The 23999-nt window shown below is 41.5% G+C and overlaps 1 protein-coding gene across 3 annotated transcripts in view; it reads left to right on the forward strand.

Annotated features, from left to right (window-relative positions):
* LOC122215618 (ubiquinol-cytochrome-c reductase complex assembly factor 1) overlaps window positions 1–23999 on the forward strand; it is a 102394-nt gene that overhangs the window by 57930 nt on the left and 20465 nt on the right. The gene's annotated exons all lie outside the window — the stretch shown is intronic.

The following is a 23999-nucleotide window of genomic DNA, read 5'->3' on the forward strand; positions in this document are numbered from 1 at the left end:
TATAACATAGAAGGTAATGATAATAGAAACATGACACCAAAACATTAGAATACAGTTGGTTATACAAAGAGTAATCTTTTCCTTTGTATATTATGTGTTTTTGTGTCTAGACCATATTTTAATAGATTGTAATCCTTGTTTTTTTCCCATTTCATTGCCTCCCAGTTGGGACCATCTAAAGCAGAACCATCAGAAGGGGTCATGAAATGGGTTAATTTATTTTTTGTTTTTGTTTTTGTTTTTGTTTTTTTTTTCATTACAAAGTTCTCCCTATGGACTGAGGAGTAAACAAAGTTTATGTATGTATTATAAAACTCATACATATTCATAGAATAAAAATCAAAGAGTAACAAGCGTTTAATGTAGAAACAAGTGTCTCTTACCCAGGCAAGCTCCCCCAGAGTAACCTTTGTTAATAGTTGATGTGTATCCTTCTGGTTGTTTTCTTTCTTTTTTTTTTTTTTAACGTTTATTTATTTTTGAGACAGAGAGAGACAGAGCATGAACGGGGGAGGGTCAGAGAGAGGGAGACACAGAATCTGAAACAGGCTCCAGGCTCTGAGCTGTCAGCACAGAGCCCGATGCGGGGCTCGAACTCACGGACCGCGAGATCATGACCTGAGCTGAAGTCGGACGCTTAACCGACCGAGCCACCCAGGCGCCCCCTTCTGGTTGTTTTCTATACAAATGCAAATGTGTAAATGTATATTCTTTTAACACAACACAGATGGGCTTCTACTACACACAGTTTTGCATCTTGGCTTTTTAACTTAATATATATTAGATATGTTTTTACTTTACAATTATTTTTAAAATTCAAAATATTTTAACTGAGATTGAAATCTCCATACTCCTCAATCTCATTCCTGGCCAGTTATCTCCTTTCAAGAAGTAGTTACTGATCCATTTTAGTATATATCTTTTAAGGCTTTTTTCCGTGTAACTTCTTACAGAAAATATGTAGTATTGGTTTTGTGTTTATATATTTTATTATACATGATATCATCCTCTATGTGCTAATGTGTAATAAATATGTACTTAGTTTTTTCACTCAACAATATGTCTTGGAGGTTTTTCCATGTTGCATAGGAGTTAACCTATGTTGCATAGGAGTTAACCTATGTTGCATAGGGAGGTTGTCCCCCATGTTTTATTTATTGTAATTATTTTCACACACTCGTATGTTATTGTCTGATGGTATCATGTGCTTACTCTTTGTAAAATTGTGGTCTTTGAGACTAAATCATGGAAATGATGGTTGCCCATTGAGAGCGTATTTCCAAATTCTCATGTCTTTGGAGGAACTGCATATATAGGAAGCACAGTGGACATGGGTTTGTTTTTAGATGTCTTCAATAACATTTACATGCCTTTCTCTGGGACAATAGAATGTTGGCATTTATGTTCATTCTAAGATGATAGCATATGTCAGAGTTTTAGCTGCTATCATCATCATCATTTGTTTTGGAGATAGTGTGGATTGACTGCCTTTGTAATTGTGTTCTTTGGTTCCTTGTTCATGTGACTAAACTTTCTGCTGTCTTTGCTGCCCAGAATGGCTTGTCAGCCTTTAAGCTATATGTGCAGCTTGGCGTTCTGCATGCCCTCAAGTACTTACTGTCCAACGCTGTGGCAGCACACAGTGGACATGGGTGGTGCTGCTAGTTTCAGATCACTTAATGGTAACCAGTGACACCCCTGGCCAGCCAAAGCCTTGGCTGTCTGACGTGCAGTGACACAGTAGCTCTTCTATTAGTTAGCTTGTTTTTCTTATCACTATTGACTAAACCCTGCTGGACATTGGACTGCTGGAGCCATGTGGGCCACAGCTGTCTACAACGTGAATAGCTTCATGAACCATAGGTACTGACTCTTGAACTACAGAAACCTCTTAGTTATTAACCTTCCACCATGAATTTCCTTTGGACCTCCATATATATCTCCATCACAATCTCCAACACTTTGAACCTTCTTCTGTGTTACTTTATAATGTCACATTTACTTGACTGCATGCTTAATGAAGGCAGGAGACCTGTCTTAATGCTTTTTTGCTTACATAGTAAACATCAGATGAATAAATACTTGTTGAATGAATGAATTGAACTTAAGCCTCTGGAATTCTATTTTAAAGCCAGCTTATCAGATAGATGATACTTGATTTGTTTCTAGTCCACATATACATCAGTGCAGTCCTGCAGGAATTAGTTTTTCCTCCGCACCCCCCTTCCCATTTTATCCAACCATTCTTCTTTCTGAATTGTTCTAGATATGGTGTTGCCCTACAGAGAAGTGTTAGATCAGTGTCTCACTTTTTATGTGCCTGTAGTCCACCTGGGGATCTTGTTAAAATACAGATTCTGATTCTGTAGGTTGGGGTGGAGCCAGAGACAGAGAGTCTACATTTCTAGAAAGCTTCAAGTGATGCCAGTGCCACAGGTGGAGCAGGGTGAGAATGGGGCAACCACACTTTGAATAGTCAAGTTTTCGATGATCCATAACACTCTCACAAGTTACAGACTTGTGAGTTCACCTGCATGAAGAGAAATGCCAAGCCCCAGTTTAGTTACAAAGACTATAAATAAAAAATGGTGGTTTAAAAATAACAGAGGTTTGGAAGAGTTGGGAAATTACTATTATTGCTTTTCTGTTATAATTGACTTGATCCTCCCCCACCCAACTCATGGTATAAACAGGCAGACACCCTTTATGCAGGCAAGAAAATTGTTAACTACTTCTCTGTTGTGAGTGTGATTGTATGTATAGAGGGGGTCCCAGACTTCCGTGTGCGTACAGCCTACAGAAGTGGGAAAGTTAGGGACATGTGGCTGGAGAAAGTAGTAGGGAGCCAGTGTGGCTTTGTTCTGACCCTGGCTGCCAAGTCTTTCCTCCTGTGCTTCAATTTCCTTTAAAAAAATGTGGATTATTGGGGTGCTTTGAAAATCTGTGATTTGAAGGTGGTAATTTGTAAATCTTTCTCTGTGTAATTTGCCATCCCAGGTGTACATCTTTAAGAAAACTCATATAAAAAGTAGAATTCATAAGACTGATCAACGAAGTGGTGATTTTTTACATGCCAAAGAATTCTTAGAGGCTATTACTTTGAGTGGAGCCATTTGCAATTAATGATGAATCAGAAATTTGAATCAAGAACTCCCTTGAACTTAGAATTGCAGTCTCATTTGGTGAGGACATTTTCATTTAAAACATTTTTGCTTTTTATCGGCTTTTAGGAGCCCAACTATTGTGAAAAACAAGGCAGACTCATATATCATTAGTGAAGTCGGTATAAAATATAAGTGTTAAATTTGAGGTTACAAAAATCACATCAATAATTTAGAGCGTTCTAACTAAAAAAAAATTATTTGGGATTTAAACATATAAATTAGCTGTGGAAATAAAGTTCATTATATCACCTCATCTGGTCTTGTTTTATTTCATTAACTGGTTCTTAAAAACCTTTGTGAGCTGAGTTGCAGCTGAAGAGGTTGGAGACCATTTTTCCTTGGGCCCTTGCCTCACTCCTGAGTGTTGGTAAGAGTAGAGAACTAAGACTTGAGGCAGCTGTAAAAACAGACAGCGCCTTTGGCCTCAGCACTTTCTCCTGGTGCAGGCACATTTCAGATGTAAATTTCACTTTCTGCCTCTCCTACTAATGAAGTAAGTTTCTTTTGCTGGGTTTGCAGCCAGGTGTGTCCAGTCTTGTGGCTAACCGGGGCGCTTTAGTTAATTTTTCCATTTGTGACATTTCAACCAAACTTAAAAAACAAACATAAAAATTAGCTCAAGGCAGTGGCTCAAAGTGTTAATGGTAACCTTAGGCTGGCTAAACGACTTCCTCTCAGTTCTGCCCTGCCAGACATCTCCACCTTGTGGCTTACAATGAGCAGGTTTAAGCTTTCCAAGCTTTGGAAGACGGGTGGGAAGGAGTAGGTAAGAAATTCCAAGTTTATCCTTATCAGTGGTCCCTGGCATGCCAGGTGTCTCCTCTGGACTTCAGATGATTTCTTGCTAGCACCTTTCCAGAATAAGGATGAACCTCTCATCACCTCAAGGTCTTCTGTTCTCTTCTGTAACAGAGCTGCTTCATGGGGTGGTGCAAAGGGCCTAGAAAGAGGTGGAGGAGCTGTGGGCTGAACTGGACTCCTTTGTAAAATTCTACTTTGCTTTTTAGAACCAGCATTTTGCTTTGCAAGGTCCTCTGTGATCATACTCCAGACTACCTTTCCAAACTCATTTCCTCTAGCTCTTTGTGAACTGTAAATATGTGAAACCTTCTAGCACATGTGCCTGGCACATAGGAAGCACTCAATGAACATCACATTCCATCCTTGCTTCACATACTCTTCACCCCAGCCAAGCTGAATGCCTTGATCTTCCTGTCTTGTGTCTTTCCCCGTGAGATACCACTCTAGGTTGCCTAAACACCATAGCCCCAATTCCTTTACATCCCTCCACCCCATACTAGAAGACAATCCCAGTTGTCCCTAGCTGGAAGTACCTTAGTAATTTATATGTGCCCTTCTTCTGGCTCTTACTATTTTGTATCATTGTTACTAGTGTGTATTGACTATCATCCAGGTGAATTGCCTGGGGGCTGCATCAGTTGTATCCTTTGTATTCTCCAAAGTGCTTGTCATTGCCCCTTGGCTGAATGCTTGCCCAGTAAATAACTGATAACAGAAGACCATTCTGGAAGCCCACTGGATGTATTGGAAAAAGTGTGGTGGAGAGGTATCCTTTTTCATTTTGAACATATGTGTTTGCTCTGTTAGTCTTAAATATTGGAAGAAAAAGAAATGAGAAATTGTTTCCTTTACCCTCAGTTTTTTTTTTCTTTTTCCATGCTTTCTGATCTTCTAATAGATTTGACTTAAAAAACAATTTATACATGAGGCATTTTATGTTTTTAAACTAACAAAGATTTTAAATCTATAAAGGATGGTAAAAATAAGAATTACACATACTTTAGTTTTTCTGGAAATTTTCTTCCAGGCTGCTGTAATTCCATTCCCTTCTCCTTCCTACCTCCCCACAAAAATCTTCAAACTTCTGTTTTAGTACCAGGAGGTAAAAATTTTGCTATCCTTTGCATCTCTAGGTCAGAATTAAAACTCGCTGCCAAAGGTATTGTTTAAAAGGCAAGGACCACTTTAAGGGTATAGTTTTGCTGCCAATGATATGAATAGTGGAGTGTAAATACAGAGCAATTCTTTGGGCTTGAGGCCTTTAAAATAAGACATGTTTGGGGCGCCTGGGCGACTCAGTCGTTGAAGCGTCCGACTTTGGCTCAGGACATGATCTCATAGTTTGTGAGTTCGAGCTCTGCGTCTGTGCTGACAACTCAGAGCCTGGAGCCTGCATCGGATTCTGTGTCACTCTCTGTCTCTGCCCCTCCGCCTCTTGTGCTCTGTCTCTCTCTCTCAAAAATAAATGAACATTAAAAAAAAAAAAAAAATGTAGGGGCGCCTGGGTGGCTCAGTCGGTTGGGCGGCCGACTTCGCTCGGGTCATGATTTCGTGGTCCGTGAGTTCGAGCCCTGCGTCGGGCTCTGTGCTGACAGCTCAGAGCCTGGAGCCTGTTTCGGATTCTGTGTCTCCCTCTCTCTGACCCTCCCCCGTTCATGCTCTGTCTCTCCCTGTCTCAAAAATAAATAAACGTTAAAAAAAATTTTTTTTAAATAAAAAATAAAAAAAAATTATTTTTAATTAATTAATTAATTTAAATATATGAAATTTATTGTCAAAATCGTTTCCATACAACACCCAGTGCTCATCCCAAAAGATGCCCTCTTCAATACCCATCACCCACCCTCCCCTCCCTCCCACCCTCCATCAGCCCTCAGTTTGTTCTCAGTTTTTAAGAGTCTCTTATGCTTTGGTTCTCTCCCACTCTAACCTCTCTTTTAATTAGCAATAATCGCACCTCGGATAAACCTCATTGGCTATGATACTGCCACTGCGCAAAAGCTTCTAACCTCTCTTTTAAAATTTTTTTTTAAATAAGACATGTTCTCAGAAATCAGTCCTTCTTTTGGGAAGTTTTTGTTTTTGTTTTTAAATATCCTAAGCTGGGGGATACCTGGGTGGCTAGTCTTTTAGGTGTTGGATTCTTGATTTCTGCTCAGATCATGATCCCAGAGTCCATAAGGCTTTGCGCTAGGTGTGGAGCCTGCTTGGTATTCTCTCTCTCTCCCTCTGTCCCCCCGCTCACATGTGCATGGACACTCATGTGCATGCACTCTCTCTCTCTCAAAAAAAAAAAAAAAAAAAAAATTAAATGTCCTAAGCTGTTGGAGTGGATATTTGTTTATTAGGTGAGAGAAGCCTAAATTCTTAGAAGGCAGAGCAATTTCATTTTGGGATTGGCTCATGAACTTTAGCAGGGTCCAACTGAGATGTATCTTTAGTAGATGCATTCTTCACACAAGTTTCCTAACCTCAGGTCTTAAGAAGTAGCAAGAGCGCTTGGAGTACATGCTTTAGGCAGTTTTGTCACTGATCAGATCCCTGGGAGCACACATTCGGAATGCTAGTCTGATGGCTTGGTTGGCCTGTCCTTCTGGGTTGCATATTGGACTCACTTTATTTCAGGGATTGTCCCTGAAAAAGAAGTTATAAACCTTTCTGAATTGAATTTAAATTGAATCTAATTCTATCTATGCACACGATCATTTATCTCTCTCATGGCTGTTTTTACATCCCAGTTATAGATTGTGAATTAACTGAGGTCTGATTCATATTTGTTTATCTTTGTATTCCTATGGTACCTAAAATGGAGCTTTATACTCAGTAGGCATTAAGTAAATGTTTCTTGACTGAGTAAATCGGTAAGTGAATATGATCCCCTTTGTTATCTTCAGTTTCCCTCATGGAATTTCTGTAGGAGAAAGACAGTGAACTTTTTGAAACCATTCAGTGAACCATTTTGAACCATTTTGAAAGCCCTGGCTGCCTTGGTGCATGGACACCTAAGATACACTTCTTAAATACTCTTCATACTCCTAATTCAGTTCATCATTTCAGAACTGTTTACCTCTCCAACCTATCGTGTATATATATATACATACATATATATATATTATGTATATATATATACACGATATATATATACACAGATATATATATATGTATGTATATATATATATATATGTGTATATATATATTCATTCATTCATTCATTCATTTATTGCCTCCAGTCTCTCTAAGTGCCCAGTTCCCTTTGACATCTTTTGTACCATAGATTCTAATACTGCTTAGACCTGTGTGTACTGAGCACCCCGCCATTTTCCACATCTCCCTTTCAGGGGTTAATGGTTCTTCTAAATAAATCTCTGGGAGCTCCTGGGTGGCTCAGTCGGTTAAGCATTTGACTTTAATTCAGGTCATGATCTCACGGTTCATGGGTTCGAGCCCAGCATTGGGCTCTGTGCTGACTGCTCGGAGCCTGGAGCCTGCTTCAGATTCTGTGTCTCCCTCTCACTCTGCCCCTCCCCTGCTCGTGGTCTTCTCTCTCTGTCTCTCAAAAAGAAAAACAAAACATTAAAAATAAATAAACACATCTCCCTCAGGAGATGGGATAAATAGCTCCATGAACCTGTTCTTCCTAGGTTTCTTGTCTTGCTTCTGCTGTCATCTCTATCAATCCAGCACCCCCTCCACCCGCTGGAATTCTTAGTCTTCCTCAACCCCTGCCTCATCCTCTGTACCCAAATTGTCCTGTCACTTTTCTGCCGAAAATATCTTTGGATTTTATCCTCCCTTCTGTTCCATTGCTTATATCCACCCTCATCATCTCTCCTTTATTGCACACGGCCTCCTAACTAGTTCCTGGACTTTCTCTACTCTAGTGAACCCTGTCACCACATAAACCACCAGAGGTTTTTCCAATTTCTACATCTGATTGGATCCCTCCTCTGTCTAGAAATCTGAGGAACAAAATTCAAACATCTTAGCAATGGTATGTAGAACTCTTCATAGTTATATAGGAGAATGTTCTTAGAAGATACAGTATTTAGGATTGAAATGTTTTGATATTTTCACATAGTTTAGCAAAAGAAAAAAGGATGTGTGTGTGTGTGTGTGCGTGCGCAGAGAGAGACATGAAGCAAATATTACAAAATATTAACAATTGTGAATCTAAAAATCATACAAATTTTTGTTTTACTACTCTTACATTTTTTAAGTTTGATTTTCAAAGTGAAAAATGGGGCGGGGGGGGGGAAGAAATCTTCATATTCTAGACCCCGCCTACCTCTTTAGTCTGATTGCCAACAAACCTCTAATACACAAATGTTCATGCTCAAGCGCGTCTATACGCACACATACATGCCAGATTGTCACTGATGCTATAGTATGCATCTGGATAGTACCTCTTACACGCAGCTTTTCCCAGCATTCCCTCCCCCACCATAATAATTGGTATATTTGGCCACTCCCTTCTCTCTATTGCTGTAGCACTTTGCACAAACTTCTGAGAGAGGGCTTACCATGCTCTACTGTAATTGTGGGTTTGTGTAGGTCATGCCCATTAGATGGGATGAGGATCCTAGGATTCCTGGTGTCTTACACAGAGTGCCTGACACAGTCACCCCTCAGATACCTGTTGAGTGAACACACGTCCTTGCTTCTATTATTAGTGACTGGGCAGCACTATCTTTCAAATACTGACTTAATGAATGGTCTCTTATCACACCTGGATTCAATTTCTCTGACCACCCTCTCCCCGAAAAGAGTTTCATTTTTCTCTCCCTGACCTTCCTCCTGGGTTCCTTGGCTCTCTCATCATTTATATTTCTAATTCACTTTATGGGATAAATGAACCTTAGGATGTTAGATGGAGTGCCTCAGATATCTCTCATTCAATGGTTCTCAATCTGAAGGGGCTCAGATGTGTTAATTTTGAAACATATCCCCAGAAAATTTCTGATGTACATCTCAGGGTGAGGACTATAGATCTGGTCCCACTGTTTTAATTTATGTGGTGAGAAAATGCGGTCCCAGAGAAGTTAATTGATTTGCCCGAGGTCATGCAGCTAGAAAATAGCAGAATGAGTACCCAAACTAGGGGATGCTGGTTCCCAGTCCAGTATCCACTTTATTATACTGTGATCCCTCACGGGGGGGGGGGGGGGGATCAGTTTCATGGCAGTTTCCTTCTCCCTGGTCTTCTTACCAAGGACTTCCAAAGGCCAAGAGGACAGCTTTTCTCGAATCTCGAGGCATTCCATTTCTTCAGCACAGTCCCCAGGCTGAGGCCCCTTTTATTCAGACTTTCTAATCCAATACGGCAGAGGTTTCCTACTCAATAGGACTAATAGAGATTAAGGGGAAAAAAGGACAGGTGAGAATGCTAACAATGTTCTGAATTTGTTTCTTTTTCCAGCATTTAGAGTCTGAACGTCTCCACATAGTCTGAATTTGCCTAGTTGATTTTACAATTATTTTTCAGAGACTCCTTGGTTGTGTTTTTTTAAGAGTAGAGGAACACGGAGACTGAACACTGTGCTAGGAGAAGCTGGGCTAGGAGACTAACAAAGGCGGTATTATACTGTGCGCTGCCGACCCAATAAATGAATTCAGGAGACACCTAGATGTGTTTCTCGTGGAGGGCGTGAGGGGGAGGGGTCTGGTGAAAAGGCAGAAAGGTGGGATTAAAATAAATTAAAATGGGGCCAGCATGCTGGATAAGGGGACAGCCTCTTCCTGTTCCCACTGTTGCTTAAGATTTTTCATTCTGTTTAGTTCAAAAGTTAAAACTAGTCTTTAACCATGTACTTCATACTCTCCCATCCCCCACTTTCTTAACATCAGAAAAGAATTTAGTTGTAAAACTATTTCAGTCTGATACAGCAGTGTTTATTGTTTGAATGCTACATCTATTGGATGTCTTAGACTATTGAAACTGGAAAGGAACCTGAAATAAGCTAGTCCAGAGAGTTTCAAAGTGTGGTCCTCAGACCAGCAGTCTCAACATCATTTAGGAACTTGTTAAAAATGCAAGTTTAGGGCTCCACCCTGGATCTGCTGAATCAGAAACTCCGGTGGTAGGGCCCAGCAATCTGTTTTTTGGGTTTTTTTTAAACGTTTATTTTGAGAGAGACAGAGAGCACGCACACAGGGGAGGGGCAGAGAAAGAGGGAGAGAGAGAATTCCAAGCAGGCTCTGCGCTGTCATGTTGAGCCTGACACAGGGCTCAATCTCACAAATTGTGAGATCATGACCTGAGCCGAAATCAAGAGTCAGACACTTAAACGACTGAGCCACCCAGGGGTCCCACCAGCAGTCTGTTTTAACAGACTCCCCAGTTAGAGGGCCACTGCTCTAGTCTCATCCTGTCATTTAACTGATGGAGAAACTGGCTCAAGGAGAGCTGGATAAATTTAAGTTAGAAGTCAACTAAAGAGAGGAACTCAAGTCTCCTGAGTGCCAGCTCTTACTGTTCTCCCTGCTGAGGGGAGCAGGGTCTGGGCATGGGCAGGTGCCCTGTGAAAGAGGATTTCAGCATAATACAGAAACGTAGTAGCTAACGTTTACCTAGAACTTTCTCTTTGATGTGCACTTTATAAATACCATATGAGTTTTACATTAACCACAATCTTTCCTTTGAGGTCATATATCTATCCTTGTTTTATAGATGAAGACACTAGAATCAGAGGTTAGTTATTAGTTTCCTGTAGCTGCTGTAACAACTTACCACAAACTTGGTGGCTTAAAACAACACAAATTTATTCTCCATAGTTCTGGAGGCCAGAAATCAGCTTCACTGGGCCAAAATCAAGGTATTAGCAGGGCTGTGCTCCTTCTGGAGGCTTTAGGGGAGACTCTGTTCTTTGCCCTCTCCAGCTTCTGGTGGCTGCTGGCATTCTTTGGCTTATGGCCACATCACTCCCTCTGTGGTCATGTTGCCTTCTCCTCTGCTATCTGGGTCTAGGGGACTTCTGCCTCCCTCTTATATGGGTACATGTAATTATATTCAGGGCCCACCTGAATAATTCAGGGTAACCTCCGTATCTGAAGACCCTGAATCTAATCATAACAACAAAGTCCTTTTCCCCCATATAAGGTACATTCCCAGGTTCCAGGAATTAGAATGTAGATCTCTTGGGAGACCATTATTCCACCTACCAGTAAGGTAACTTAACCAGTCTTACATAGTAAATATGAGCCTGGATTGGAACCCAAATCTGCCAGACTCAAGAGACCATGCTCTTAATCACTACCCTGTACTGCCTGAAAAGGTCATCATTACTAGGAACTATGGCTCTAACATAAGCATTGAGATTTTTAACCCAGGTGTTGTTTCCTTCTTCCTCTATCTTGTATAACATTACTTGTCACATAACACTGAAGTATGCCTGTATGTTGGTCTGGACTCCTTCAGTTAAATTGTTAGCTCCTAGAGGGTAGAGATTGTATCTTTTTTTCTTCCATTTAAAAAAATGGAGTTATAATTCATCTACCATAAAATCCACCATTTTTAGTATATATATATTTTTTTAATTTAATTTTTTAAGTAAATTCACAGTGTTATGCAACCATCACTGTCTAATTCCAGAACATTTTCATCATCTCAAAAAGAAACTCTGTGCCCATTAGCAGCCACTTCCCATTCCTTTCTTCCCTCAGCCCCTGACAACCCCTACTCTACTTTCTGTCTCCATAGATTTACCTATAATGAGGCATTTCATATAAATGGAACCATATAATATGTGGCCTTTTCTATCTGTCTTTCACCTAGCATAATGTTTTCAAGGTGTATCCATGTTGTGGTGTGTGTCAGTACGCCATTCCTTTTTTTTTTTTTTTAATGTTTATTTATTTTGAGAGAGAGAGAGAGAGAGAGAGAGTGAGTGTATGAGTGTACAAGGCAAGCCGGGGAGGGGCAGAGAGAGAGGGAGAGAGAGAATCCCAAGCTGACAGTGCAGAACCTGCCTTGGGACTCAGTCTCACGAACCTTGAGATCATGACCTGAGCCGAAATCAAGAGTCAGACCCTCAACTGACTGAGCCACCTGGGCGCCCCAGTTCTTCATTCCTTTCTATGGGGTAGTCTATTGTATGGATATGCCACATTTGATTATCCATTTATCAATTGATGGACATTTGGGTAGTTTTCCATTTTTTGGCTTTTATGAATAATGCTGCTGTGAAATTCATGTACAGGTTTTTGTCTGAACATAGGTTTTCAGTTTCTTGGGTATATTACTTAGGGGTGGAATTGCTGGGACATACAGTGATGCTATGTTTAACTTTTTGAGCAACTCCGGTATTGCATTTTGTATCAAGTTATTTGAATTTCAGTGTGACATCTATTGTTATTTGTTTGTAACAAATAGCATTCTCATAATATGTAGTCTTAATCATATTTCTCATCTTACTGCCAAAAGATTTTTATACCTGTAACTATTTACAGTAGAGAGAATGGACGGTATGGTATAACGGAGGGAGTTCTGGCCAGCATGACCACTCTCTGGGTGAGCTCAAGTAAGTCAAATCACCTCACCTCTCTGGGGAGGAGAGCTAGATGATTTCTAAATTCTCTTCCAGACTTAACATTCCGCAACTCTGTGAGAGTCTGAAAAGCTAGCCTTGTGTTAAATCCCAGAGCTTGTGTTCTGTTTTTTTAGCAGTTCATCATTCTCTGTCTGATTTCTGTTCCCAGACACAAACAACGTTTTACCCATCTATCCATCCATTTTATTGTGGCCTGCTAGCTTCCATGTACTCTGCTAGGCACTGGAGATACACAGATGATGAAGATACTGTCCCTGGCTCCCCGGTCTAGTAGGAAAAGACAAACATATAAGCAGGTGATTACAGTATTAAGAGATTGTGATATTTAAAAATTGCTGAGAAGGCCCAGAGGAGAGAAGCTTGGAGTAGATGACATTTGGGTTGTATCTTTTCAGATAAGTGTTTGACAGATGAGAGGAACCTTCCAGGCAGAGGAATAGTGTAGGTAGAGGCAGGATTGTGTGAGGACAAAGCATGTTTGCCTTTGTATGGTGACTTTTGTCCTTTTCCTGCAGTGCTGAAATCAGACTCTCTTTATTCAGACTAGCTCCATTTTGAGATCATTTTGGGTGTCCAGTATTCAGAGACTCCTTGACTCAAAGGTCTGCAAAATAACATATTTTGTCTAAGTCCTGGCCACCTATAGAATTTCTCCCCCCCCCCCCCCCCCCCCCGCTCTTTTTAAGGGCACTTCAGACTCAATTTCAGAGTAATGAAGTTCCCTAAGTGGCTAAGGAGCCTTGATCAAGATTTGGGTTTTTTCTTAACTTAAGCTTAGTTTGGGCTCTTGCAAATGCCCTCTGGTCTCCCTGAGGGTTTTAGTTACATAAAAATATTAGGAACATAAAATTTTACAATATGATCAGCACAGCACAAACTAAATTTCTAACCTTTGACTAGAAACATATATGGAAGGCTTTGTGTTTTAAACTGCCCCCTTCCCAGCCTCCTAGCCTTCATGAGAGGTCATTGTACAGCTCTTTCCATGGTCACTGTTCTCTTCCCTTTTACTGGAGGGCAAAACTAGGGCAGAGAAATAATTTTTATTCACTTCTGAAAGGTTACAGTAATAAAGAAACTCTTGTTAACATCAGAGAACGTTGCAGCCAAGAGTTTTCACAGTCTGGCATTGTTTATTTTACATGTAATTTGGAACCTTCTGCACTCTTAAAATATTGGCACAAAAATGTTTTAACTGTTGAAGTACTTCATTGCAAGCAGCAGTAGTGTGGTGTCAGAGGGGCAGCAGGGCTCTGGAGAGCCATTTGCCCTGTTCCTGTTGGAGAGAAAAACGGTGTAAGCGTGCGTGTGTGTGTATGTGTGTGCACATACACGTTCACTCAAGTATACATGAACCTTTTTGCATTTAGAAACAAGAACTTTCTCTGTCTTGATGAACTTATATGCATACCTTTATTTAACAATGAGAGTAGTAGAACAATCCTGTTTTCCTCTTGCCAGGGCTGCCAGAAAGTACAGAGCTTCCCTTATTTAGGTATTTGATATAATTTTTCATTATCCTCTCTCTCTCTCACACAGACAGTTTATTACTTAACCCTTTTCTCTTACTTTTTTTTTTCTTTTCTTCTTTTGGTTGAGATGTATACTGTGGGCCAGATTCTGGCAGACATTTTACAGATACCATCTCAATCACAAATTGCCTGGTTAGAGAGGTGAGTGTACCCATTTTGTAGCTGAGGAGAACTGAGGGGCAGAAAAGTTGAAGAACTTGGCTGTGGCCACCACAAGAAGTCACAAGCCCAGATCTGACTGACTTTCAAACTTTTGCTCTTTTGGCCATACCACATACCTTTTGTTATAAGCCAACTTGAACCTTTTTTGGAAGTAGGTAGAATATAAGAACAAGTGAATGAACTAATGACTAACCTATCCATTGATAGGAGTAAAGTCAGTTGTGTTGATTGAGATAGTAATAGACAGAAGTACCTGGCTCCATCAAAGGGCTGTTGTTATTGTTGATGTTGTTTTGTTAGGTTGAAATTAAGATTTGAAAATAATTACAGAAGGATCCCATTATTAAATGGGAAGAATACTGGCATGGTGATTGGGCATCCATAGTTCCAGGCTCAACTTTGCTCCTAGAATTTGGAGGATCTTCTCTTTTCCCCCATCTGTTTCATGTCCTGAGGTCTTAAAATAGAGCTATTTATATTAACCTAGCCTTGCTCAGATCCAGGGATTCCCCAAGGGTGATCATGCTCTCTCTAACCTATCTGGTCTGTGAACAGTGGCCTCATAAGCTCTTCTTCCTCCAGATCTTTCTTCCTTGGCCTCCAAAGTGGAGCCTTGGCAAAAGAGGCAGAGGTTACCCCCACCAGGTGAGCTCTGTGAGCTCTGTAGAGGTATCACCAAGCCAGGCCCTTCTCTAGCCAGGGATCTCTAGCAGGGGGCTCCTTCCCCTATAGGAGTTCTATCTGGCTCTGAGAAAAGGATGCTCTGCTATCATATATGTATGTGTGTAACTTCCCAAGCACTTACCTCTCATCACATGGGCTTTGGAGCCAGACAGACCTGGGTTCTAATCCATGCTGTGCCACAACCTTGAGACCCTAGGCAACTCTCTTTACCTTTCATTGTCTACATTTCTTTCTCTATAAGTCACACATAGCATGTGACTTAAAAAATATGATGCTAGTAATGACTTAGTACAGTGCTTGGCACATTTTAGTCACTTGATAAAATAGGCACTGTTTGGAACCTTTCTATGGCACCTAGCGTAGGCTGCCTTATTTGAAGATTTATGTATACATCTGTTATGCCTCACTGGATTCTGACTTTCTGGAGGACAGAGATCATATCTTTCATCTTTGTCTCGCTTATTCTGCCTGGCATAGGTCATGTGCCTTGCAGGCACTCAGTCGAAGTTGGCTAAATCTGTTAGGATGACTTGGACAGAGCAGGGTGGGCATGAATATTTTAGTTTCTCCATCTGAACTTGGGGAAATAGTAACTCCTTATTTTGGAGCCTTTGAGGACAATTTAAAACGATATGTGTGAAGTGTTTGGAGCCCTTTGAAAGGAGGGTACTGGGGAAATTAATGGTGTTTTTGCTTTTCTTGGGAAAGCCCTTTGTGGTTCCTAGTGAATAAATTACTTGGAGTGAGTTTTCTAACACCTCCTACTCTGCTTTTTTTTTTTTTTTTTTTTAAATAACTGTCTGCTGTACTGCTTCTTTTGCTCTGACTTACAAAGATCTATATTTTTGGTTTTGGACTTTTGACCTCTTTCTGCTCCCAGGAGAGAAATTTCTATCAGAATAATAAAAGGTGTAAACTGTGTGTGTTGCCCCTTTTGTGGGCCTTGGGTAGTTCAGCTGCTAGGGTTAAGAATCAGCAGGCTTGTGGTTTGTGCCTGGTTATGGGGGAAGTAGGAGACGGTTCCCATTAAGCACTCCGTGGCATTCTCTGTGTCTCCCACACTACTCCTTTCATCCCTGTCCTATGCCCTTTTGCTGAGATTCTTTGGATTTCAAATGAATTCTAGTGTCTATGGTATTTTGAGTACAGATAATTTATGACTATGCTTCTTCTCTTTCAAAGACAGAAGGTGTTTATCATCTGCTGTGCTTTGGGTCCCAAGCTGAGTTGCCTGCCGAAGAGGATCCTCCTTCTGGAGGAAGGAGAGGATGGGAGAGTTGAAAAACCACTCACTAGTCTTGGAGTCAAAAGAGTAGGGAATTAAACTTAGTTCCACCATTAACCAGCAGCTTCAAGTTGAAGAGACTAGACCAGATTATTTCTAAGAGCCCTTCCAACTTGAAAAAAATCTGAGTTAAGAGTTTTCCAGTCCAGGGTAGTATTCAAAGTAGGGGAACAGCAGTTTACCAGACTTCCTACTTATTCTGTAAGCTTCTTTTGCTCTAGCCCTGAAAGAACTGGCCCTTTTCCTATTATCCTCAGCTCAGAGACCCAGAAGAGACTTGAGTGGATTTGGGGACCAATTTGGGGTTTGTAACATGCTGGAGTTGTGGTCTGAAGCCATGGGTAGACATGGATGGCAGAAGAATTCCGCTTGGTGGTGACGGCCAGGAACTGTGTAAAGGAAGTCCAGACTGCTCTGGCTGATGACAGGAAGCCCCATTCAGGGCTAGCCCTCACTGGTCAGAATTGCAAAGCAGTCAGTTTATATTTTGTGTCACTTCAATGGCCGGCAATCTCCTAGAAGTTTGATAGGCACAAAGATGATCCTCATTTAATCTTTTCAATTGAGGACACTTAGTCCTGGCAAGAAAAAATGGCTTGTTTGGAGTCCTATATTAGTAGTAGAGCAGAGATTAAAACTTACCGCTGATTGATTCTTTTTTCTTTTCTTTTCTTTTTTCTTTTCTTTTCTTCTTTTCTTTTCTTTTCTTTTCTTTTCTTTTCTTTTCTTTTCTTTTCTTTTCTTTTCTTATTTTAAGTTTATTTATTTATTTTGAGAGAGAGAAACAGCCTGCAAGCGAGGGAGGGGCAGAGAGAGAGAGAGAGAGAGAGAGAGATTCCCAAGTAGGCTCTGCACTGCCAGTGCAGAGCCCGACGCAGTGCTCAAACCTATAGACCATGAGATTATGACCTAAGCCAAAATCTAGAGTCAGACACTTAACTGACTGAGCCACCGAGTCAGCCCCAACTCTATTCTTTTCATTACATCATATTATTACCTTTGCCATTCCCTGGAGCTCCCATACATACCCTCCATTTACCTTCTTGTGATACAGATCTCTTTTGATCCTTTTCTCTTTAGGTCAGTGTTCTAGTGTCTAGCACAGTGTTTAGTACATAATAGGCCTTTATCAAGTGTTAGTGGTTGAGTGAGTGAAATCACAGAGTCTATTCCTAACTCATTATCAGAATGAGAATCAGTGGGCTCCCATCCTATCCCCACATCAGGACACCATACACAGCACTGGGCAGTATTCATATTATGAGCCTTGAATGACAGGATTAGGGCAATAGCACTAAAATTATTATTTAACATTCTATGTATTTTATTTTGCCTATTGCCTATTTCACAATAGGCAAGTACATTCTACTTCCTAGAATGCAAGCTCCAGGAGTTCAAGTATTGTCTCTCTCTCTCTCTCTTTTTTTTAAGATTAAAAAAAATTTCTTTTTAATGTTTATTTATTTTTGAGAGAGAGAGACAGAGACAGAGTGCGAGCAGGGGAGGGGCAGAGAGAAAGGGAGACACGAGATCCGAAGCAGGCTCCAGGCTCCAGGCTCCAGGCTCCAGGCTCCAGGCTCCAGGCTCCAGGCTCCAGTGTTAGCACAGAGCCCGATCCAGGGCTTGAACCCACAAACCGTGAGATCATGACCTGAGCCGAAGTCGGACACTTAGCTGACAGAGCCACCTAGGCGCCCCTTAAGATTTTATTTTTAAGTAATCTCTACACCCATTGTGGGGCTTGAACTCACAACCCCGAGATCAAGAGTTGCACGCTCTACAGACTGAGCCTGCCGAGCAGCCCTGTATTGTCTCATATTTATTGCTGTAGCTTCAACTCCTAGAACAGTGTTTGGGGGATGGTTAACACTGAATATACATTTGTTGATGATGAAGGCACTATTGAATTTCTTTTTCCCTTCAGGCTCAGCATCATTATTAATTTTATGGCTCTATTAAGGATTTTTTTATTCACTTATTTAGGGAACTTTTTTTTCAATTTTTTTTAATGTTTATTTATTTTTGAGGAGAGAGGCAGAGCGCGAGTCGGGGAGGGACAGAGAGAAAGAGGGAGACACAGAATCCGAAGCAGGCTCCAGGCTCTGAGCTGTCAGCACAGAGCCTGATGCGAGGCTCGAATCCACGAACCGCGAGATCACGACCTGAGCTGAAGTCGGACGCCCAACTGACTGAACCGCCCAGGTGCCCCATATATAGGGAACATTTAGGGAACATCCTCACTGTGTGCTAATCTGCAAATGCTGTTGGTAGAGAGTGCACCAGAGAGATCTTACAGGGCTTACAGTCTCTAGCCTATACCAAAAAGAGAAATGAAGTTGAATTTTTCCTGGGTTAGGTTCTAAACTAAATAGATAAACAAGTAAGATTTGAGTTCACCTGTTTTTTTGCTTGTTTTGTTGTATTTTTGCTGCAGCCTTCTGGAGAAGCTGGCCCAGCCCAGGGCTGAGTGTGATGGCGGGATGGTACTGGAAACTAGGCAGCCCCCAGAGGCTGAAGAGAGGGATGGAGACTGGCAGCCCTGGCTCCAGTGGAGGAGTGGGTTGGGTTTGTAACTTGCTTTCTAAGGCAGAATCACAGTGGTTGAGAGCCCTCGGGCACCAAAGCCAGACTGGGCTCAGATGCCATCCCAGCCGTGTGACCTTGGGTAAGGTCCTTAGTCTCTGTGCCTCCATTTTTTTTCCTCTGTAAAATAGGGATAGCTATAGTACCTACCTCACCTTAGAGCATTATGGAGGTTTAAGAGAGTTATCACGTGTGAGAATTTTTGAACAGTGCCTGGGGGCTAGGCAGATGTTTGCAGATACTCATTTTGTTACTTATTGTTAAGTATTTTCATGTCACATGGTAATGTAGAAAGAAAAAATAAAGGCAGTTTTGCATAATTTAGATGGAAAAACTGAGTTTCAGAGATTTGTCTTTGAGAGTCACAAGGTGGCAAAATGGAGCTGACTGAGCCCAGAATTTACTTAGATTTCAAAGCAGTTCTAAGGTCTGAGTGGGACTTGTTGAAGACAAATCACTAGAGAGAGCAACTTTTTAACAGATACAGCATTCCAACTGAGGCTTTCTTTTTTCTTTGGATAAAATGTTTACCCTTTTAGTAACCTTTTACTGAAAAAAGAGGCCAAAAAGAATTAGCCTATAGAGACAAGTGTCCATTCCATTTCCTGGGAATCTGAACGTTACTGTTTGTCTCACCACTGACCGCCTCATTACTTGCGCAAGAGTACCTCTACTAGAATTCAGGCTTAGCCATTCCCAGGATACTTCAGCAGGATTCTATCAGGTGGATGGCAGTTCTGTTTGAGCCTTAAGACAAAAAGAATGTTGGACTAGGAATCAGATGACATTGTTTCTCTGAACATCTTGACCATCTATGAGCTGGGTGATAATTGGTAAGTCACCTTTCTGACTCATTTCTCTCCCTCTACTCTCTCCCCCTGCTCATATGCATTTCTACATTTCTACAGCAGGGAACAGCCTCTTTCTCAGGTTACCACAGGATCAGTGTTTTGGAAATTGTATGGTTCTGAGCAATAAACAGTAAGGAAACAGCAGTGAAAGACCAGCATTCTTTATGACCTGTAGAGAACAATGGAAATGTCCACCTTACTGTTTGGAGCTGTATGTAGACTTGGTCTGACCTGTTTGGGGCTGTAGACTTTGGTCTGACCTCCTCTCCTCAGCTGGAGTCACTAGTTAACATGTGTGATTCAGTTGATTAGGGTGGCCCATCTCTTTTGCTCCCCATTACTGCAGAGAAGGAGAAGACAGGACTGTTTTGTAAAAAATGCTAGAAATCTCAAGATTGGGAAGGGCATAGATCCTCAGGAAATGTTTTCCAGGCAACATGATGTCTGTCTTGGAATTGCTGAGTGGGAAAGGATTGTGGCTGGAGTCAGTGAGCTCAGTGTTGCCTCCAGGTCTTCTGGGATATTTAGATCTTCAGTACACAGGACAAGTGACAGTGCCCAGGCTCCATTAGCAAAGAACTTACTAATTTGTTAATTATCCATTTTCGTCTGTTTCGTTTATAAGTCTGTGCTTTTGAGATAGCTGGTTATTGATGGGGAACAAGCATCCTGTAGTGTTCTACAGTCCCCAGTCTGCCTAAATTTAATAAAAAGTCATTTAGGGGTGCCTGGGCGGCTCTGTCTGGACTTCGGCTCAGATCATGATCTCGCGGTCCGGTCCGGGGTTCAAGCCCCACGTTGGGCTCTGTGCAGGCATCTCAGCTCAGCCTGGAGCTGCTTCAGATTCTGAGTCTAACTTTGCCCCTCCCCACTCATGCTTTGTGTCTCTCTCTCTCTCTCTCTCTCTCTCTCTCTCTCTCTCTCTCTCTTTCTGTCTCAAAAATGAATAAACATTAGGGGCGCCTGGGTGGCTCAGTCGGTTAAGCGTCCGACTTCAGCTCCGGTCACGATCTCGCGGTCCGTGAGTTTGAGCCCCGCGTCGGGCTCTGGGCTGATGGCTCAGAGCCTGGAGCCTGTTTCCGATTCTGTGTGTCCCTCTCTCTCTGCCCCTCCCCCGTTCATGCTCTGTCTCTCTCTGTCTCAAAAATAAATAAACGTTAAAAAAAAAAATTAAAAAAAAATGAATAAACATTAAAACTTTTTTTAAAAAAATCATTTAAAAAGCAACATCATGCCTGCAGCTTTTCTGCACTTGTAAGTGCAGTCATGAGGTCCATGGTGCATTTGGGAGCCCGCAAGTGTCTCTGGAAACCTAAGGTGTGTCAGCATCCTGCTGACAGTAATCAGACCTCATGACTGCAGGTAGAATGCAGAGGCCCCAGAGGGATGATATCCCTTGACTGGTAGTGAACAGATTACTGGGAACGGGGATCAGCTCTAGGCCCTGATGTTCTGTACTCCTGCTCCGCTGGAGACGCCTGCCGGGCTCTAGCTAAGTACACATCTTGCTCATATTACATCTTGTTCAAGTAAGATTTTCCATTACCACAACACAGGAGACATTGAGGGCACTGTGATTGCTAAAACCCTACAAGACTGGTTGTCTGCCCTTAGTGCTACCAGGGTCAGAAAGTCATCAGCTTATGATTACATATAACTGTTATATTCTTTTTTCAGCTAGTATTTAGTGAGGTCTGATTATGTACAAGTCATGGCCTCCTCACCTTTTCCCCTCCACACCCACTGCTGATCCTGCTATAGACATTTCTCTTAAAAGCATTCCTTCCTCTTTATTCCCGTTGCCATTTATGCTAATTCAGTTCCTTACCAACTCTCACTTACACCATTGCTGCAGCCTCCTCTAGTATTCCTTTTTTTTGAGAGAGAGAGAGAGAGAGAGAGCACGTGCATGTGCACGAGAGTGCACGTGAGCAGGGGGAGAGGGGCAGAAGGAGAGAGAATCTCAAGCAGGCTCTCAGCAGGCTCCATGCTCAGTGTGGAGCCCGACATGGGGCTCAATCCCACAACCCTGGGATCATGACTGAAGCCGAAATCAAGAGTCATATGCTCAACTGAATCACCCAGGCACCCTATCTCTTCTGATGTTCCTGCCTCTGGTCTTTCCCCCAACTTTGTGGTCTGTACTTTATACTTCTACGGTTAATTTTCAGGAACAAATCCGTCGATGCAACTTCCCTGTGCTTAGACCTCTTCATGTGGCATTCAGGGTAATTTCCAGTCAAACATATACTGACTGCCTTTCTCCAGTTCTGCCTTCTGCTTCTTCCCATCATGGCATCTCTGTTACAGATTTTTCTCTGAAAATGCAGTATTTGTTCACCTCTCTGTGGCTTTGCACATACCATTCTTTCAGTCTGAAAAGTAATAATCCCTGTTCACCCTTTATATAATAAATGTTGCTTCATCTCTGAAGCCTCTTAGCCCTGAGACTCACCATTGCCATTTTTTACAGTGTGCTAGGTGTTATAATCATTTGTGTGTGGAATCTCTTTCACGTGAGACCACAGACTTCCTCAGGATAGGTACTATGTTTCATTCATCCTTCATGTCTACTGCATACCGTAATCCCTTGAATATAGTAGGCACTCAGTATATCCTTATTGAACATGTACAAGGCAGTGTAGAATTCTGCACCCAGACAGCTTACAGTCTAGCAAGGAATATAAGTTACTTCATGAAACTACTGCTCAGAATGGGATAGGTATTGTAAGAGAGACTTTAATGTTTGTACATGGTTAAGTCACAGATTGAAATTCTTGTGTGAGAAGAATCATTTGTAATTGGAATTTTCTTTTTTCTTATTGTAGTAAAATATACATGACATAGTATTTGTCATTTTAACCATTCATAAGTGTACAATTTGGTGGCATTAAATGTATTCACAATATTATGTAGCCATCACCTGTCTATCCCAATTTTTTTTATCATCCCCAACAAAAATTCCCTCATTTCCACTTCCGCCAACGCCTTGTAGCCTCTATGCCTATCCTAGGTACTTCATATAAGGGGAAATCATACATTTGTCCTTCTCTGTCTGAGTTATTTCATCAAGTGTAATATTTTCTTTCTTTCTTTCTTTCTTTCTTTCTTTCTTTCTTTCTTTCTTTTTTTAAAAAATTCTTTTTTAACTTTTATTTATTTTTGAGACAGAGAGACAGAGCATGAACGGGGGAGGGACAGAGAGAGAGGGAGACACAGAATCGGAAGCAGGCTCCAGGCTCTGAGCCATCAGCCCAGAGCCCAACGCGGGGCTCGAACTCATGGGCCGCGAGATCGCGACCTGAGTTGAAGTCGGACGCCTAACCGACTGAGCCACCCAGGCGCCCCTCAAGTGTAATATTTTCAGGGTACATCTATGTTGTAGCATATATCCATTCCATTCCTTTTTAGGGCTGAATAGTATTCCATTGCATGTAGATACCACATTTTGTGTATCTGTTCATCTGTTGATGTATGCGTAGGTTGTTTCCACCCTTTGGCTATTGTAAATTATGCCGTTATGAACATTGGTGTACAAATATCTGTTTCAGTCTCAGCCTCGATTCTTTGGGATATATACTTAGGAGTGGAATTGCTAGGTCATAGGGTCATTCTGTGTTTAACTTTATGAAAAATCATCAAACTATTTTTCACAACACTGTACTATGTTACATTCTCACCAGCAATGCATGAGAGTTCCAGTTTTTCTACATCCTCCCTAACACATGCTATTTTCCTTTTTTTAAAATTATAGCCATACTAGTAGGTGTGAATGGAATTGTCCTTTGCTTATATTTCAGGTAATTGTCTTACAGATTGGTTCTACCTTGATTTGGGTCATAAATGACCATTAATAAATTAAACTGTTTTCACTTCCCAAATCTTGTATTTAACAACAGGAAACCAAAGCCTGATCAAAACTTTCATGCACTGGCACTTGTTAGCAGAGCATAAGCCCTTTCTTAAACTTGGAAGTATAGCAGAAGGGCACTTCTTAGAAAGTTTCCTAGTTAGTCTTCCATAGCGCTTGTTATAGAGCAGGCAGGGATCAAAGGTCTGGTAAAGTTTAGCCTGTTCACCTGAGAGACACTATTATCTCGTTAGAATGTTCAGTGAGAGGGGCACGTGGGTAGCTCAGTCAGTAAAGCGTCTGACTTCAGCTCAGGTCATAATCTCACAGTTGGTGAGTTCGAACCCGCATTGGGCTCTCTGCTGTCAGCACTGGGCCTGCTTCAGATCCTCTCATCCCCTCTCTCTTTGCCCCTCACCTGCTCGCGCTCTCTCTCTCTCTCTCTCTCTCTCTCTCTCTCACAAATAAATACACATTTAAAAAAAAAAAAAAGAATGATCAGCGAGAGAGGAAAAACTCAATTGCCCACTTTGTGTTTTCT

This window comes from Panthera leo, chromosome A3 (assembly GCF_018350215.1).
Source record: "Panthera leo isolate Ple1 chromosome A3, P.leo_Ple1_pat1.1, whole genome shotgun sequence".
Taxonomy (NCBI): domain Eukaryota; kingdom Metazoa; phylum Chordata; class Mammalia; order Carnivora; family Felidae; genus Panthera; species Panthera leo.